At 54.3% G+C, this 8,527-nt stretch overlaps 1 long non-coding RNA gene across 1 annotated transcript; it reads left to right on the top strand.

Moving 5' to 3' along the window:
* The first annotated feature begins 1,379 nt into the window (after positions 1-1,379).
* LOC144227080 (uncharacterized) lies at positions 1,380-5,192 on the top strand. Its single transcript, XR_013333852.1, has 3 exons — positions 1,380-2,127; positions 2,298-3,360; positions 3,922-5,192. It is a non-coding gene; the product is annotated as an uncharacterized LOC144227080 (long non-coding RNA).
* The last annotated feature ends 3,335 nt before the right edge of the window (positions 5,193-8,527 follow it).

Raw genomic sequence — 8,527 nt, 5'->3', positions numbered from 1 at the left:
TTGTGCGGCCCCAGCTTTGCTAGAAGAAGCAACGGCCCTTCATTTAGCTCAACGTGCGTTTCCTCCCCATGTCCTTCGAGACCAGACATTCCTGGCTCCGTCTGGTCCCTGGAGCACCAGGCCAGCAGAGGAGAAGCCAGCAGGCAGCTGCAGAAGGCCAGGCACAGGGACCCCAGTGTCCCCTGGCCCAGGATGTGGGTAGGCAGCACGACGCTGGGGCCCCTGGGGACCTTGCCTGCAAGTCCCTCCATTTGCCGTCTGTCTGCTGGCCTCTGGGAGTGAGTGTGTCTCCCCTCTCCGTCCCGCCGCAGGGTCCGCACACCCCCGGGGCTGCAGCCTTCCTCACGTTGGGGGGACCCAGCCTGACCCGGCCGGGTGCTCCCATCCCTAATTCGGCCTTCAGCAAGTCCCTCTCTGCCTGCGGCCTCTGTGAGGGGTAATAGTGTCCTGCTGGACCCACGATGAGAGGGAACAAGGACACCCCACCTTGTGAGGTGGGTCCTGGAGGTCACTGGTGCTGGGGAGAACAGGACCCCCCGGGCCACATCGGGCCCTCGGCCTAGAGCTTGCCAGTTTGCCTGCCCTCCAGGATGCCGAGTCCCCTCCGGCTCCATGTACAGCCTGTTAGGCCGGGAGATAATGGGACATGAAGCCAAGATTTCTAGTCAGTAAAAAGGCACCTTGGAGGCTGTTTATTTTCTGCTTGTGTCACGCTGGCAGGCATTTTCGCTGCTGCCCACGCGACGGTTGGTCATACAGCTGAGCCCTTGCCCTGCCGGGGTCCCTCACTGGCTGTCTCCTGTCCTAGGCTGCTGTCCGCGGAGCCCAGGGAGCCGGGGAGCCCACGACATCGGCTGCCAGGGCAGCACTGGCTTGTGCTTCATCTCCGTGAAAGGGAAGGACGAGGTTGGGGGAAAGGGGGGGGGCACATGGAAGGTGGGGGGAGCTGAGACTCACCCCAGGAAGCAGACCCACTGTAAGTGGTTCTCTAGACTCTGCCTCAGGCACAGCTGGATCTGTGTGTCTCGCGTCTCCAGCAGCGCAGGGCCGGCACACAGACCCCCAGACCATTCTTAGGAGCTGCTGTTGTTTGGGGCGGTGACCAGTCTCTTGTACCCTCGGAGGTGTGGCCTGGGGGTAGGACTCATGCTCTGTGAACTGAAAGACAAGATCCGTCCTAAACAGCGAAGGGAGTCTGAGTTCTCGTCTCTGGGCCAGGTGAGCGTGAGGCCTCAAGTGTGCAGACCAGGGAGATATTCAGGACTGCGGTGGACAGAACAGAGAGGTCAGTTCATCACCCAGGAGCTGGCAAGGGTGCCGGAGTAGGGCCCCCTCCTGGAGGGGAAGGGAGCCTGCATTACATGCCACGAGGGGCCACCCTGTGGTCTCTGAACTGAGAAGGGGATGTGGGTCTGGGGGCTGCAGGGGGCAGGGGTCCATGGGAAACTGGACAGCCTTGCCCCAGGGCAGCAGGATGTCCTGCTCAAGAGAGGGGGAGGAACGGCCGAGGGGGACCCCAAGGTCAGGGGCAGGGCTTTCCCCTGTAACTTGACTCCCAGTGCATTTGCCCCCAGTCAATTGCTGCTGCCTCCTGGAGGCCACCCTGGGTGCCTGGGGCAGAGTTAATCTCCTCCTGGTGTGTGCAGCACCAGCTTGTGGTAGGGAATGTTTGTGCCTGGGCTGTGTGATCTTGGGCAAAGGGCTTGACGTCTCTGAGCTTCCTTTACAACATGGGACTAACGATGTTGAGTTTCAGGGCTCCTAAGTGACCTGCATGGACGTCGTTGTGGTTGAATTGTGTCCCCTCCCAGAAGACGTATTGGAGCCCTGACCCCCAGTAGCTCAGAACATGACCTTGTGTGGAAACAGGGTCTTTGCGGACATCCAGTGAAGATGAGGTCACAAGGGTGGGCCCTCATCCAGTATGACCAGTGTCCTTAAATAAAGGGCAGTGGTGGTGGTGGTGGTGGTGGAATTCAGCCACGGAGACTGGCCCGCACAGGAGGCAGGCAGGAGAGGCCGGCACATGCTATTGGGAGGCCGGGAACTGCCGCAGCCACCAGGGAGAAAGGTCCTCCCCTGGAGCCCCGGAGGGAGCACGACCCTGGGCCTCCAGACCCCGAGATGGTAAGTTTCTGTTGTTTTAAGCCCCCAGGACCCTCATCCAGGGACAGGTGTGGGCTTGTGGGGGGGACGCCTGAGAGCTAAATGTTCCCTGCGGGTGTCGCGTCAGCGTTGGCCCACTGCCGGGGATGCAGCGCAGAGCAACACCTCGTTCACACCTTGTCCCCACGCAGTGCGACCAGAGGACAGGAGTGCTCCTTGCACACGTCCCTGCACTCGCGCATGGCCCAGGGCAGCCCCATCCGGCAGGTGGGTACCAGCTCGCACCAGACCCGCTGCTAGCATGTGGGCTCCTGGCCGCCTGTGCCCCAGCGCTCAGCCTCTGTGGAAGGGCGTGCCCACAGCTCAGTCCCAAAGCACCTACTATGTGCAGAGGTGCCAGGCGCTATCAGGCCAGTCCAGACCCCCGAGGGGCTCCTGGGAGAGTCCACATGTGTCTCTGGCAGCTGCCTCCACCACGGAGTCTCTGGAAGGCCCTGGGGACCCTCTTGGGGCCATAAGTCAGCTATCCCTCTACCGTTCTCTATACCCCGAGGTCCTTGATCTTTTCCCCTGGGAGGGAAATACTGGTGGTTGAAACTATTTTTAAGACATTAAATACCTCTTGGGGCATCTGGGTGGCTCAGTCTGTTGAGTGTCTAACTTCAGCTCAGGTCATGATCTCACGGTTTGTGAGTTCACGGTTTGTGAGTTCAAGCCCTGCGTTGGGCTCTGTGCTGACAGCTCAGAGCCTGGAGTCTGCTTTGGATTCTGTGTCTCCCTCGCTTTCTGCTCCTCGCCTGCTCACACTCTGTCCCTCTCTCTCTCTCAAAAGTAAATAATCATTAAAAAAGAAAAGAATTTAAAATTCCATATCAACCATTGAAGTCTGGTTCATGCGGTGGGGGCTGCCTTGTTTAGTGGTCAGGTGCACTGATGTCTGCACCTTACCTGGAAGGTGACTGAGTTATGAAGGGAAGGGGAGAAGCAAAAAGCAGGTGTGCAGCCTAGCTGGGGGGTATTGGGTGTTCACTATAAAACCATTTCAACTTTTCTTTTACTGGAAACATTTCATGATTAAACGTGGAGAGCAACTGAAAGAGCCCAGGTGCCGTGGACAAGCTGCCAGGACCTGACCACAGTTCACTGACCGTGTGACCACAGGTGACCTTCTCTGCCTCCTGGTGTCAGGATCCTCACTGGAAAGTAGGTGTGGTGATGGTACCAACCCCCAAGGTGTGAAAGAATTAACATGCAGTAAGTACCAGAACACAGTAGGTGCTTAATAAGTGCACACTTTGCTGGTAGTATCCCTCAGCCCTTGAGTTATCAGCGTGGCCACTTGTGCTGTAGCTGATCACGGAGGCTGAGACACAAGCTGGGATTTGCACAGAGTTCAAAAGCAAGGGACCTCAAGGAGCCAAAGCAATTTTGAAAAAAGAACAGGGGTGCCTGGGGCGCTCAGTCAGTCAAGCGTCTGACATGGGCTCAAGTCATGATCTTGCAGTTCTTGGGTTCAAGCCCCATGTCTGGCTCTGGGCTGACAGCTCAGAGCCTGGAACCTGCTTCAGATTCTGTGTCTCCCTCACTCTCTCTCTCTCTCAAAAATAAATAAACATTAAACAATTTTTTTAGCCATAAAACAAAGTAAGAAAAAGATGAACAAAACCAGAGGACTCATGTCCTGCTGTCAAAACTTCCTATGGTAATCAGGACAGAGTGGTACTGGGTGGACAGAGGGGTGGAAGGCTAGACCCGTGTGACTGAGGGTGCAGGAAAAAAATGCACTTATTTATGGTCATTTTCTTTTCAACAAAGATGCCAAGACAATTCCACGAGGGCAAGAACAGTCTCTCCAGCAGATGGCGCTGGGAAGACCGGACCCCTACCTCACACCATCTAACTCAATAGCTCAATGGTTCTGAGACCTACATGTAAGAGCTAAAACTATGAAACTCTTAGAAGAAAAGACAGGAGCAAATCTCAATCTTAGGAAACGTCATTTTGGTTGTGACACCAAAAGCACAAGCAACAAAGGAAAAAAATTGGTCTTCGTCAAAATTAAAACCTTTTATCTGCAAACAATTCCAATAGGAAAGTGGAAAAACAGCTCATATGAAGGGAGACAATATTTGCAAATTATATATCTAATTAGGGATTTGCGTCTAGAATATATAAAGAACTCTTATAACTCAACAATAAAAAGATGAATAATCCCATTTCTAAAACAGGCAAAGGACCTGAATAGACATTTCTCCAAAGAAGCCCATGAAAAGTGCTCAATGTTGTGAGCCATTGAGGAAATGCAAATGAAAACCACCGAGGGGCACTGTTTCCTGCCCACTAGGATGGCTAGACCCCAGCAGACGGATAATAACAAGTGTTGGTGAAGACGCAGAAAAACGGACACTTTGGTGCCGTGCTCATGGGGGAGTACAGTGTGGCCTCTGCTTTCAAGAGCAGTTGGGGAGTTCTCCTAGATGCTATGCAGAGACAGCACATGATCCGACGCTGGCACTCCGATGCACGCGCCCAGGAGAAACGCAAACATAAGTTCACACAAAAACCCACTGGTGAGTGTTCAGGGCAGCACATTTCATAATGTTACAGAAGGGGGCACACTCTACATGTTTGTTCACTGGTAAATGGACAATAAAATGTAGTATACCAACAGCATATTCGTAGGCAATTAAAGGGAATGGAAACAAGGGGCGCCTGGGTGGCTCAGACGGTTGAGCGTCTGACTCTTGATTTCGTCTCTGCTCATGATCTCACAGTTCGTGAGTTTGAGCCCCACATCAGGCTCTCCGCCAACAGTGTGGAGCCTGCTTGGGATTCTTGCTCTCCTGCTCTATCTGCTCCTCTCCTGCTCTCTCTCTCTCCCCCTCTCCCTCAAAAAATAAATAAGCAAAGAAATTTTAAAGGAATGAAATCGTGATATGTGCTACAACGTATATGGAATCTCAAAAAGTAGGGTGTTGAGTGAAATAAGCCAGTCACAAAAAGCCACATATTCTATGGTTCCATTGGTGTGAAAGATACGGAATAGTTAGGTCCACAGAGACAGAAAGTATGATAGCGGCTGCCTAGGGTGGCGGTGGGGAAGGGGTGGTAACTGCGCACGGGGGCAGGGGCGCCCTTTGGGGTGAAATGTTCTACAGGTGAACGGTGGCAATGGTGGCATGACTCCGTGATGTATTAAAACCCATTGAATCATACGCTGTAAATGGGTAAATTGTATGGCATGTAAATTATACCCCAATAAATGTGTTCGGGAAAAAGAGCCTTGAGTCCAAGTCCTGACCTGCCCCTCCAGGGACTCCTCAGTCAAGTCTCCGTCGACTCATGACGTTCCGTCTTCTCTGTAAAACGGGGCAGGAAGATTTGCCTTCCTTTGTTACTGCGGGGACCAGATGAGATGACAGATATGAAGCCATTTTTCATTTTAACTTTCATATGTACATTTATGGTGAAAGGAAATGTATATGCACATTGTACAAAATTCAAATGGGTACACAGTGAGATGTAAGTCTCATTTTCTGGGGTGATGGAAATGTCCAATATCCTGATAGGGGCTGGCGATTACACAGATGTGTACTCTTGCCAAAAACGCATAGAGCCAAACCCTTAAGAACTGGGAATTTTGTTGTAAATAAATAATACATTAAAAAATCCTTTAAAGTAAACCCCTTCCCTCTCTCTCTGTGTCTCCCAGCCCCCAATTACCCTGCAGGAGGCACGGCTGTTTCTAGTTCAGTTTGGTCCAGGCACACATGGACAAAGGAAATATTTCGTTATAACCCTTTTGTACACAAATTAAAAAAAAAGTGCTATGTACACTGATCTGCCCCTTATTTCTTCCCCCTAAAAACATGCCCAATGATGGAATTTGACAGTGGGTGCTCATCTGGCTGCATCCACACCCGTGAAGACATGTGTGATTTGTCTACGCACCTCCACCATCAGCGGGCATGTTGGGTGTTTCCTGTATGCTGGCATTACAAGGAGTGCTTTGGTGAATAACCTTGTGCACGGTCAAATAACATTTTTCACATTTGTGAGCAGTAATTAGAGGACAGATTCCTCGAAGTAAGTGCCGGCCCAGAGGGTATGTGTGTTTGGGGTTCTGACACTATTTCAGAAGTCCTAAGAGCGTCTGCTTCCCCACACTCTTGGAAACTTTTTACTCTGCTTGTGTGATGAGTGAAAGGTCATCTCAAAGAGCAGTTTTAATTTGCAGTTCTGTTGTTACATGTGAGATGGGGGCACTTTTTTCTACATGTAAGCATCCTTTTCATCTTCTTTTCTGTTCATAACCTCTGTCCAGTTTCTCCCCCTTGGGTATTTTTCTTATTGATTTGTAAGAGCTCTTTACATGTGAGGACATTGGCTCTTTGCTAGGGATAGAAGTTGGACATGCTGTTTCTTTTATAGATTCTACGGGTGCTGTTACTGTGAAATTCTGGGCACGGGAAGAGATTGGCACTATTTTTCTCTGAGTGCCCTTTTTCAGGACACGTTAATTCCAGATATTTGTGTCCCTCCCCCACTTCCATGCACACCTTCAGGTGACTGATTCACCAGCCTGGGTCAGTTACGTCCAGCCGGGCCGACCTTAGAGGAGAGAAGAGTCAACCACAGGGGTGCAGAGACCTGTGGAGGGTCCTTCTTTATTCTGGAAACGTGCTTGGTCATCCTCTCTGTGCCGGTCCAGGGTATGGCACGGGGACTCATAGGTGGGTCAGACTGGCCTGACCCCGAGCTCCTGAGTCTGGTGGAAGATCCAGGAGTGGCAGCTACTTGGCTAGGACATCCCAGGGCAACCTGGGGCACGGCACAGATGGAGGCCCTACGAGCTGGGGAGGGTGCCAGCCCAGTAGCCCCAGAGCCCCAGCTTGCCTCTACCCCAAAGTGCACTGGGGTCGATCTTGAGATGGTGTCTGCTTTGTTTTCATAAAAAGAATCTCGCTGACCCAATTCCCGGTCTCCCCAGCAAATGGGAGCTGTTACCGGGACTCACTTGTAGGGTGGCCACGGGGACTGAACTGAAGCAGGCAGCAAGCACATCGCTTGACACGTGGAGGGGAATGTTACAATTGCATGTGGGGGTGCCTGCATGTGTGAGGGCGAGGTGTGGCCTTGGGGTGTGTTTGGTCTGCAGGAATGTGGAGCAGGGCACCCTTACAACTGGCCACAGCAACAGTAGAAGCAGGGCAGTGAGGGTGCGAGGGGTGTTGGGGTGCTCCTGTTCTCACTGTCCCCTTAACCCCCTGGGGTGGGGGGATGGGCTGGCGGGTGAGATTAGGGCTGCAGTATTGGGGAGGGTGTGGGTGTACTGTGTGTGTCTACAACACAGGCTGGGTGGGGGCTTTCAGGAGGTGAGCGTCTGAGGGAGGGAGAGAGATCTTGCCTCACAACAGACACACAGAGGCAGGGAGGGCCCCGGCTGTATTTAGCCCAGAGAAAGAGGGGCCTCCCTCCAACCTCCTCCCTCTGGGTCTGCCATGGGGTCTCCCATTCCCAGCTTGAAGGTGTCTGGCCTTTTGGTGGTTGGGGAGGGTAGCCCAGCTCTGGCCTCTCAGAAAAAACAAGGGCATATTTCAACATCTCAAGGAACTGGAGAGGGAATTAGGAGGTGAAAGCATAGGAAAGCCCTCTAAGTCCCGCAGGAGAGCTCCCCTCAAGGCAGGACGGCCGCCCGCGAGGAACCAGGTCAGGGACTTTCAAGGACCTGGCGGGGCGCGCAGGGGAGAGAGGCCATGGGGAAGGGGGCTGCATGCCGGCCTAGGCTACAAAGGGGCGGTGCACCTGCATTAAGGTCCCAGGCGAGAGAGACCCCAAGGCCAGCCTCTGCCCCCATCTCACGGCCCCACAAGGTCTGAGCGACCCTGCGCACGGACTCAAGGACAGCACGGTCCCAGACAGCGACTCCGTCCTTGACCGTCATCCTCTGGCCCAAGAGTCCAGGGGAAAGGTGGTGTCATCTCCTCCGCCACCGCCCCCCTTTGGTGTATCGGTTACCCGCTCGCCTGCAGGGACACCGAATTTGGCGGGGGCCCCGGGGTGGCTTGGGAGGAGCGCGGAGGGTGGGCGCCGGGCGCTGCAGGCTGGATGGAGTTTATGGGCTGCGGAGAGGCCGCTGGATCGGACCCGGGACTGGAGCTCCGCGCCCCTCCTCGGGCGGGACAGCCTTTGGGTGGACTGCTCGAGGCCTCTCCAGCCGCTTGGCGCCAGCCTGGGGCCTCCTCCGGAAGGGAAGGCTACCCCAGGGCAAACTCCCTCGCCCTCCAGCAGCCCCCTCCCCTTTGTGGCGCGCGCGCTCCCAGGGGCGCAGCCCGACCCCGCCGCCTCTGCCTCCCTTTGCCGGCCGGGGTAGGCCCCCGCAGCAGGGGCGCAGCGCAGGCGGCGCGATCCGGGGGTCGCG

This window comes from Crocuta crocuta, unplaced genomic scaffold (assembly GCF_008692635.1).
Source record: "Crocuta crocuta isolate KB4526 unplaced genomic scaffold, BGI_CrCroc_1.0 scaffold273, whole genome shotgun sequence".
Taxonomy (NCBI): Eukaryota; Metazoa; Chordata; class Mammalia; order Carnivora; family Hyaenidae; genus Crocuta; species Crocuta crocuta.
This window is presented reverse-complemented; position numbering and strand designations above follow the sequence as displayed.